Raw genomic sequence first — 9,688 nt, 5'->3', positions numbered from 1 at the left:
AGAGCCCAGAGGGCCTGTATCGCTCACCTGGTTTCATGAGATATGAAACAAGAACTATACTTAAGTATATTTGCCACTGGTATTGTTATGTCAATATATATCATATGCATTTTATATGGTTACATGAACATTGTTTTTATTGTAATTCTAAAAATGTCAATTTAGCCAAATTGATCCCTTTTGGCCCCGCCCCGCCCCCGGGGGTCAGCCCCACCAATTGTACAATTTTGAATCCCTACCCCAAGGGGATGCTTCCAAGCGAATATGAGCGATATATATATATCCATTGCTTAGTTTCAGAGAAGAGGTTGTTTATATCAATTTAGGCAAATTTGACCCCTTCTGGCCTGCCCCTCAGCCCTCAGGGGGGTCAGCCCTATCATTTGTACAATTTTGAATCCCTACCCCAAAGGGATATTACCAGTCAAATATGTGAGATATGCATTGCTTAGTTTCAGAGGAGAAGTCGTTTATATAAATCTAGCTAAACTGGCCCTTTTTGGCCCCGCCCCTAGGACACCCAGGGGGTTAGCCCCACCATTTGTACAATTTTGAATTTCTACCCCAAGTAGGTGCTACAAGGCAAATACATGATGTCCATTGCTTAGTTTCAGAGGAGAAGTTGTTTATATCAATTTAGCCAAATTGACCCTGTTTGGCCACGCCCCTCAGCGCCCCGGGCGGTCAGCCCCACCATTTGTACAATTTTGAGTCCCCACTCAGTAGTGATGCTACCAGGCAAATATGAGCGATATCAATTGCTCGGTTTCAGAGAAGAAGTCGTTTATATCAATTGAGCCCAATTGACCACATTTGGCCCCGCCCCTCAGGCCCCTGGGGGGTCAGCCCCATCATTTGTACAATTTTGAATCCCCACTACATAGTGATGCTACCAGGCAAATATGAGCGATATCCAATGCTCGGTTTCAGAGAAGAAGTCGTTTATATCAATATAGCCCGATTGGCCTCATTTAGCCCCGCCCCAGAGACCCCCAGGGGGTCAGCCCCATCATTTGTACAATTTTGAATCCCCACCCCATAGTGATGCTACCAGGCAAATATGAGCAATATCCATTGCTCGGTTTCAGAGAAGAAGTCGTTTATATCAAAATAGCTAAATTGACCCCTTTTGGCCCCGCCCTAGAGGCGCCCAGGGGGTCAGCCCCATCATTTGTACAATTTTGAGTCCCCTATCCATAGGGATGCTTCTGACCAAATTTGGTGAAATTCCGATCAGCGGTTATGAAGAAGAAGTCAAATAAGTCAATTGTTGACGGACGGACGGACGACGGACGACGGACGCCACGGTATGGCATAAGCTCACCTTGGTCCTTCGGACCAGGTGAGCTAATGATGATTAAGTATATTTGTTACTGGCATTGCTATGTCAATATATCATAGGCATTTTATATGGGTACGTGAGTTTTCTATGCCAAAAAATTACTTTTGGCGCAACCCCTTAGGGATGCTACCACACAAATGTGAGTGATATCCATTGCTTAGTTTCAGAGAAAAAGTTGTTTATGTCAAATCTGCCAAAATGACCCCTTTTGGCCCCGCCTCTCAGCCCCAAGGGAGGTCGGCCCCACTATTTGTACAATTTTGAATCCTGACCCCAAAGGTATGCTCAGTCAAATATGAGCAATATATATTGCTTGGTTTCAGAAGAGAAGTTGTTCATATCAATTTAGCCAAATTGACCCCTCTTGGCCCCGCCCCTTAGGCCCCCGTGGGGTCAGCCTCACCATTTGTACAATTTTGAGTCCACACCCAATAGTGATGCTACCAGGCAAATATGAGCAATATCCATTGTTCGGTTTCAGAGAAGAAGTCGTTTATATCAATATAGCCCAATTGACGACATTTGGCCCCGCCCATCAGGCCCCTGGGGGGTCAGTCCAATAATTTGTACAATTTTGAATCCCCACCCCATAGTGATGCTACCAGGCAAATATGAGCAAGATCCATTGCTTGGTTTCAGAGAAGAAGTCGTTAATATCATTATAGGTATATTGACCCATTTTGGCCCCGCCCCTCAGGCCCCCAGGGGGCCAGCCCCACCATTTGTACAATTTTGAATTCCCATGCCATAGTGATACTACCAGGCAAATAGGAGCGATATCCTTTGCATGGTTTCAGAGAAGAAGTCGTTTATATTAATAGAGCCAAATTGACCCCTTTTGGCCCCGCCCCTCAGACCCCTGGAGGGTCAGCCCCACCATTTGTACAATTTTGAGTCCACATCCCATAGGGATGCTTCTGACAAAATTTGGTGAAATTCTGATCAGTGGTTATGTAGAAGAAGTCAATTGTTGACGGACGGACGGACGACCGACGACAGGCGACAGACGACGGACGGACGGCGGACGCAACGGTATGGCATAAGTTCACCTTGGTCCTTCGGACCAGGTGAGCTAACAATTGAAACTACATGTGAATTTTGAAAAAAAAAACTTTCCATGCGTTTTTAAGAAATAGCGATACCAAACTTCATTTCTCAAAGATAGCAGTCACTCAGATATTTATTTTTTTTGTTAAAAAAATAAATTAAATTGGTTCAACAAGGCACAAGAGGAACCAACAAACAAAGTTTAAGGAATATCCCTTCAGTACTTTCAAGAAATAGCATACCAAACCTCATTCCAAAAACAAAGATGGACCAAGGAGAACCTACAAGATAAAGTTAGATAAATATCCTTGCAGTACTTTCTAAGAAATAGCGATAACAAGGATTGTTTACGGACGGACGGATGGATAAAACTTCTTCAGTGAGAAAAACAACAAACAGTAATGATTCTAATTATAAAATATTTTATTTTAGAATGGATTTTTGTTTCCATAACATAATATAAACACTTGACCATGGACAGCTGTGTATGGCGCCACAATACATACAGATCCATACACCATACAAACGTTATGAATACTGACCGTGATACATACAGCAACCTCGAAGGCTGCACACGCACGCAGGTGCCGATATTTATCTTACGAAACACTACAAAAGGACAATAATCATCACATGTTGGACCAATACACATCCTGATGACAAGAATGACGCCAGAGTGAAGTTGTATAAACAGTAGTTTTATATTCCACAGAATGGACGTCAATTAAAGTATAATACATAAATTTAAATGTTATTTAGCCAAATGTCACCATTCCCTATTGTAATCTCGACCAAATCCATTACAGGTTTAAATTTACATACTGATGTTAATTGAGTATACATGCTGAAAACACATTATAATTATATAATATTTATGACTGTATTTATATAACTTTGTTATATTTTATCATTAATTTAATCAATCATGACTTTATGATAGACTGAAAAATCTTGTTAGAAGACAATGCTGAAATAACACACCAACACTGTTCCCTTCTTATGACTGATAACAACAACTTATAGTACATCTAACATTAGTTTAAGATTTTGACCTAAATTCAATTAATCAAAGTTAATAAAAAAAAAAATCAAGAATTATAAATAAATTTGAAAAGAACATTCCATTCTTCAAAGTTAATAAGAAAATCGAAAGTTCTTAAAAAAATGAAGTGAACAGTTTGTGATCAGATTGATTGTAAAAGCAGAAATTTAAAAGATTTGTTTGGACATTGTCAAATATATGCAATATATTCCAATCTAAATTCACAAAGTCTGAGACAGATCGTACATCGACACTAACTTTAAACCTGTGTGTACATGTATCTACAATTGTACATGATAAATAATGATATATTTATACACATTAATCAGCTATAATTAAACTGTACAGTCAATAATTAAACAGTACATTTTGTCTTTTAGACAATATTTTACGAGATAAAAAATAAGTTTAAGAGCATTCAGCTATACCAAAATCGAATTAAACTTCATGACCTCTACCATAAAAGTTGCTACATTCAAATTTACATACGTATATACTGCCACAACCTTGAATTTAAACTCATTTGACATGTCAGAGGCCTAGTACCACTTCAGGGACCTATATTTTCAATTCCAGTCACAGGTTTTGAAAGACACAAATTAACGTTGTAACCTACCTAACATTTAACTTGAGCACTTCGAATCATTGTCCTACAATAGTTATTTCCCTTTGTTCCGTTTTATCGGTCCGTGGTATGACAGTTAGTTACTTATGTTTGTTTGCTGGGTTTATCGTCCAATGAACAGAGTCATTTTGAGACGGGGTCTACTTGCAGTAGTTGGTGATAAACTCACTGAACAACATATGGGAGGCCTATCACATGTCATCTACAGTCATTACGTAAAGTGACTTGATCAAGGACAACGAAGACAACACAGATCAGCCTGTTGTTCACCATTACATTAGGTAGAGAGCATCAAATCATACAGATCGCATATACCAACGTGAAGTTGATGATAAGAATAAGGGTAATCATATCAACCAACCTTATATTGGTACTAATCACCAAAAAGTTACAATTTAGTTCATAATGTACATAATAATTCATGACAAAAAATTATTTAATAAAACCCTGAATTTTATCAAATTGTATGTTTTCATATCTGTTTTATTACTGAATACAATCACACAGTTCTGGTATTAGAATTCTATCAAGAAATTTCCTTGATAGCCACCATCAGATGCTAGACAACAGTTGGTAGCTTAGCCAAATGTCTGGTGTGGGATTAATACTTGAGAAAAAAAGCTTAACTTTGAATTTGTATCTGTGGAACAAAGCCAGGTAAATTTGTACTCTGATATATATAGTATATCTGAAATTATGATGCTGATATTTTGAGTAAACATGCAATAACCATAATTATCTAATCATGAACATATAATACCGACAAATATGTTCTGTTTTATTTTTAATGAAATTGGTGGAGGGAACGAATCATTCATTTCACGTGAGACTGATATGATATCTTTGAAATTGCAGAAGAGGTGTTTATAGTAAAAATAACACCTTACTTCTTACCATTTATTCCAAAAATTAAGATATATTTACATGGATGCAACATCAACATAAAGTATTAATATTTTCAGTAATAACCGCTATAAAAACATTAAAACTGTTAAATAAAACAAAATATATAATGAATACATTAAAAGATCATGATATGTTTAGTTTAGAAGTAACCGGAACACATATACCATTATAAAATTATCTGCATTTAAATATCTTAATTAAATTCAGTTTAAAAATTTCATCTATGTTTAATTAATAATTTCTGATGAAGTAATTTCAGAATTCATTTTATATATCATCATGATTAAATTAAGAGTTTCTGTGACATATAAATTTGGTTGAAGCCTGATTTTTATTTTCAAAAAAATACAGCTTTTTAACAAGTGTTTAAAAGGTCATTTGAATTTAAATCTAAAATTTGTTTTTGAAAAGTCTTGTTAGTGATAATATAAAAGATGTATAATAAATATATACAAATCATTTTACAGAACCACAAGTAGTGGGAGTCTTCACAACCTGATTTCATACGGAATGTTTCTATGTTTTAAATCACTACCAACATAATATATCTTAATCCTAGCTAGATTCTACATGTTTTACACAAGAAAAGAAATTATTGTGGGGGAAAATATCTAATTCATTCGATACCATTTCTAATACTTCAGAAGCTGGGAGTTAAAATATTATTGTAAATAAAATTCGGTAAGTTTGACAAATAAAGAATAAATAAAAAAGAGTACAGGATAGGTACTCAAATTATATATATAAAACAACTGAATCCGCGCAAAACCAGCGTTCATCAATATGCAGTTTGTATGTTGTATCATTATAAAACTGTACAGCACCAAATATCTACTATTGAATTTGTATACTATGTATAAAGATTGGAATGAAATAAAACAATTACTCTACCCAACAATCAAACATTTAAATGTGTTTTTTGTAAAGCATGAATCATATTAAAAAGTATTATGACATGTTAGATCTGACGGCTTTATAAATGATTAAATGATTTATCACGAACTTGACACATTTACTTTCTCACTAAGTTGGGTTGGGGTTCTCCTAGGGTGCTCGAGACATATTCTATCTGATTTAAAAGATTTGTCATGAGTATCTTCAGTTCTAAATTGTACTGACGACAGTTTTTCTATAGAAATAAATATATAATTTCTTAAATATTACCAAGTGTCTGGTATTAAACGTAGACCAGGCAGAATGGATTTTTTGTTATTAAACTGGATTAATGACATAAAGAGACACAATTATTTTCTGTGGATATATAAATCTGTTTTATTCAGATTTTGACCAGGTGAGCTAGAAAATCGTACCAATGGAGTATCATTTCAATTGTTATCTATTTTTAATTATTCCCAAACACCAAGTCACACAACGCTTTAACAAGTTAATTGTTCTCGTATAATGAAGATATTGCGATTTAAACTACAATAGCCCTGTGCATGTGTATAGAGTTTGTAAGACGACAATGACGTAAGTGTTGTCAATATCTCTCCCAGGTAGTTATCCTGTACATCAGGGTTGTTCAGGGTAATACACACATAGACAAAGAATATACGATCCCTATACAGACTGCAGTATATCAAGTTCTACTCCACTAATAACCACATTATATCATTTTCATGAGGACGCAGTACAAAAATGTGAAGACTGGGGTGTTTGTTTATTTATTTACATTACGAATGATTCATATCACATTTAACTACAAAAGTTGTTACGTCATATATGTAGCTAATGAATATGACAATGAGTGCTAATGAGGGTATAGCATTGTGTAAGATTCCTTGTCTACCATCCACCGTGTTTCGGTAACTTTTGCATTTAAAATATTATTGTTGTTCTAGATTACTGTAATAAGCCAGGTGACGATATAAGATTAACAGATTTGTCATTTAAATGACTTTGACTTTTGAGATCACAGAAGGCATTTTGGTTTTGTTTGTTGTTTGTTTGTTTGTTTGTTTGTTTGTTGTTTTGTTTTTGCAAACATTTAGAAGCAATTGCAATCATCAGTTTGGAATTTCCAATGACAATGTATTTTACCAATATGTACCTTTTTAGACATAGTGTTAGAAATCAAGCACCAGGGATCAATGTGTTCGGTGTTAAATATCTGCATGCAAGAACACTAAGAAACAGAGATTCACACCCCCTCCCACTTACTATTTTGGGCTAACGAGGGGAATAACGATTTAGGGATTCTCTTCCGTTTGTGAAGACCAAGAATAATAGCACTTTTTAGCCGAATGTATCTCGGTTTTGATACTAACGATTTGTATCGTATGTCTGACTTTGGACTACTTTGTAAGGTCACAGGAGCTCAATATCTTAAAACCTTTGAAACATTTTTTTTTTCATTTTAAATACGGAATAAAGGGGGCCATTAATTTTCATCATCAAATACCCACGATAGGATGTCATCAATGTGAATACTGTAAATAACAACGGCATATTTTAGGACATCGATGTCAGAAATTGATAATTCTATTTCATCAATTGACGTCCAAGATCAAATATTGTTATCTTGTAAAAGGATGATTTTTTTATATTAAGCCTTACAATATGTCCGCATGTGATCGGGAGGGTCAGATTTCTTTGTTTAGTATTGAATACCTTCACCCAATTACAATATGTATTTTCACGAAAAAACAATCGCCTTTCCCCAACATCAAGGATTGGTTTTAAAGATTTACCACTATTTTCGTATTCTTAGTAGCGTTGTTATGAATCGGTAAAATGTAGTCGTTTTTACTGTCGATACTCACGACCCAAAATTGACAAAATCCCTCATCCCTATTGAAGGATTTGTATGTTTATTGTACACCATCTGTTTCCCAAGGAGGGAGACTCCTTAATCCGGTTAAACAGTAATTTCCTTTTATCCATTTATGCCATGCGCTCTTAATAGTATCTTTTCACACAGTTTAAAGACGAGCAACTTATATTGGCCGAGGTGAGCTAATTCTTACCTTGTGGTACACATTCAATTGTTTTTTAGTATTAATTACAACATAATGACAGGTTCTGCATGCCTAAAGTAGCAATTTAATTTGGTTTAAGTCTCCTTCGCAGATGTATATATTTTAAAACTATTCCTCATCAGAGTCTAACATTACATTGTTCATTTCGTTATATGTAAAATATCGTGATTTTGATCAGAAAAGCCTCGTTTAATACATAGATACATTAATAAGACAATGCCTTAAATATCTCTCCAAGGTAGAAGAGTATCGCGATACATGACCTAGCGTACGTATAAAACTACAATGTGTACTTTAACTGTTAAAAGTACTCCACGTTACACATCTATTACAAGTGTATTTAACTAATTTAACTACAACACGTTACACGTTAAAACGGTACTAATTTAACTCCTTTAATTATTTAAGTGTATCACGTTACCTGTTAATGCGGTACGTATTGAAACTACTTAGACGGTTATATTGTACCTCAGTGCATGTTCGCACGATATGTATTTAACTACTTTAACTGAGAAAAGTTAACCACGTTACACGTTCGTATGGTGCGTAACTAATTACTTTAACTATTACATTTATTGTGTTACACGTTCATATGGTACGAAATTAGCAACTTAACTGTTTTAAAGTGAACCACTTTTATGTATGTCACAATTGATCGATTTAAGTCTTGGACAAAGTATAATGCTCTATCAATTAAAATATCGTTTTTCAGTGGTTATATTTTCATGGACAATCCAACGCAATGACAGCAGACCATTTTGTCTTCTGAAGTAGAGGTTTAACACACTGAAAAAAAACGCCTATAAATCTGTAGCCCAGAATCAGCGGCAAATCGATAACAAACACGATACGATCTACAAATATGATGATTATTGTCAGTAGTAAACTGATAGTTGAAAACAATACATTGGAGCAAGCTAATATAAATCTAAAATATACTCATTAATATTTGAATACATATACAGTTGGTAATATTCGAAATTTAGTTTATTTTTGCCTTTTTCGCAGTCATTATATTTATGTATACATATAGATGTAAACGTGTTTATTGCAGAATGTGTTTTTTACGAAACTACTTGGAAAACCGCAACATATTACTCAATGACATTTAACAAATTTACCCTAAGTTAGCGTTGGTATGTAAATGCATTCCCACAATTAAAAATCTGGCTGATTAACCATATTGCTGTCACAGACTGTCATAGACTGTCCCACGAAGTATTAATTGTTGTATTATCGTTGCCTAATCAAGATAACTTGTTTTAAATCAGGATGCATGTATACTATATCATAAACTGTTTACAGAAGCACAACTGTTAAATCAGATCTGGACCAGGTGAGCTAAAAATCTTACCATGGGGTATAAAAACAATTGTTAATTAATATCAATAATTAATATTTAAAGACAATTTTGGCAGCCTACAATCACATTTGTTTTTATTAAATCTTCTACATTATTCCCTTACACAAAGTCCTCTAAAGAGTCCCCAGTTATTGTTTTATGTAATAAAGATAAAAACTACAATAGCAAGTACATGTGTATAGGTAATGTAAGACGAAAATGACATAAATGTTATCAATATCTCTCCCAGGTAGTTATCCTGTAAATCAGGGTCGTTACAGGTATGACACACATAGACATTGGATATCAAAACCTATACAGACTACAGTATATAAGTTCTACCCCACTAATGACCACACCATATCATTCTATCGCCGCAGTTAGGACGCTGATTGTCGGCTAGGCT

The sequence above is a fragment of the Pecten maximus genome, chromosome 1 (assembly GCF_902652985.1).
Source record: "Pecten maximus chromosome 1, xPecMax1.1, whole genome shotgun sequence".
Classification (NCBI taxonomy): domain Eukaryota; kingdom Metazoa; phylum Mollusca; class Bivalvia; order Pectinida; family Pectinidae; genus Pecten; species Pecten maximus.
Note: the sequence above shows the minus strand (reverse complement) of the source record.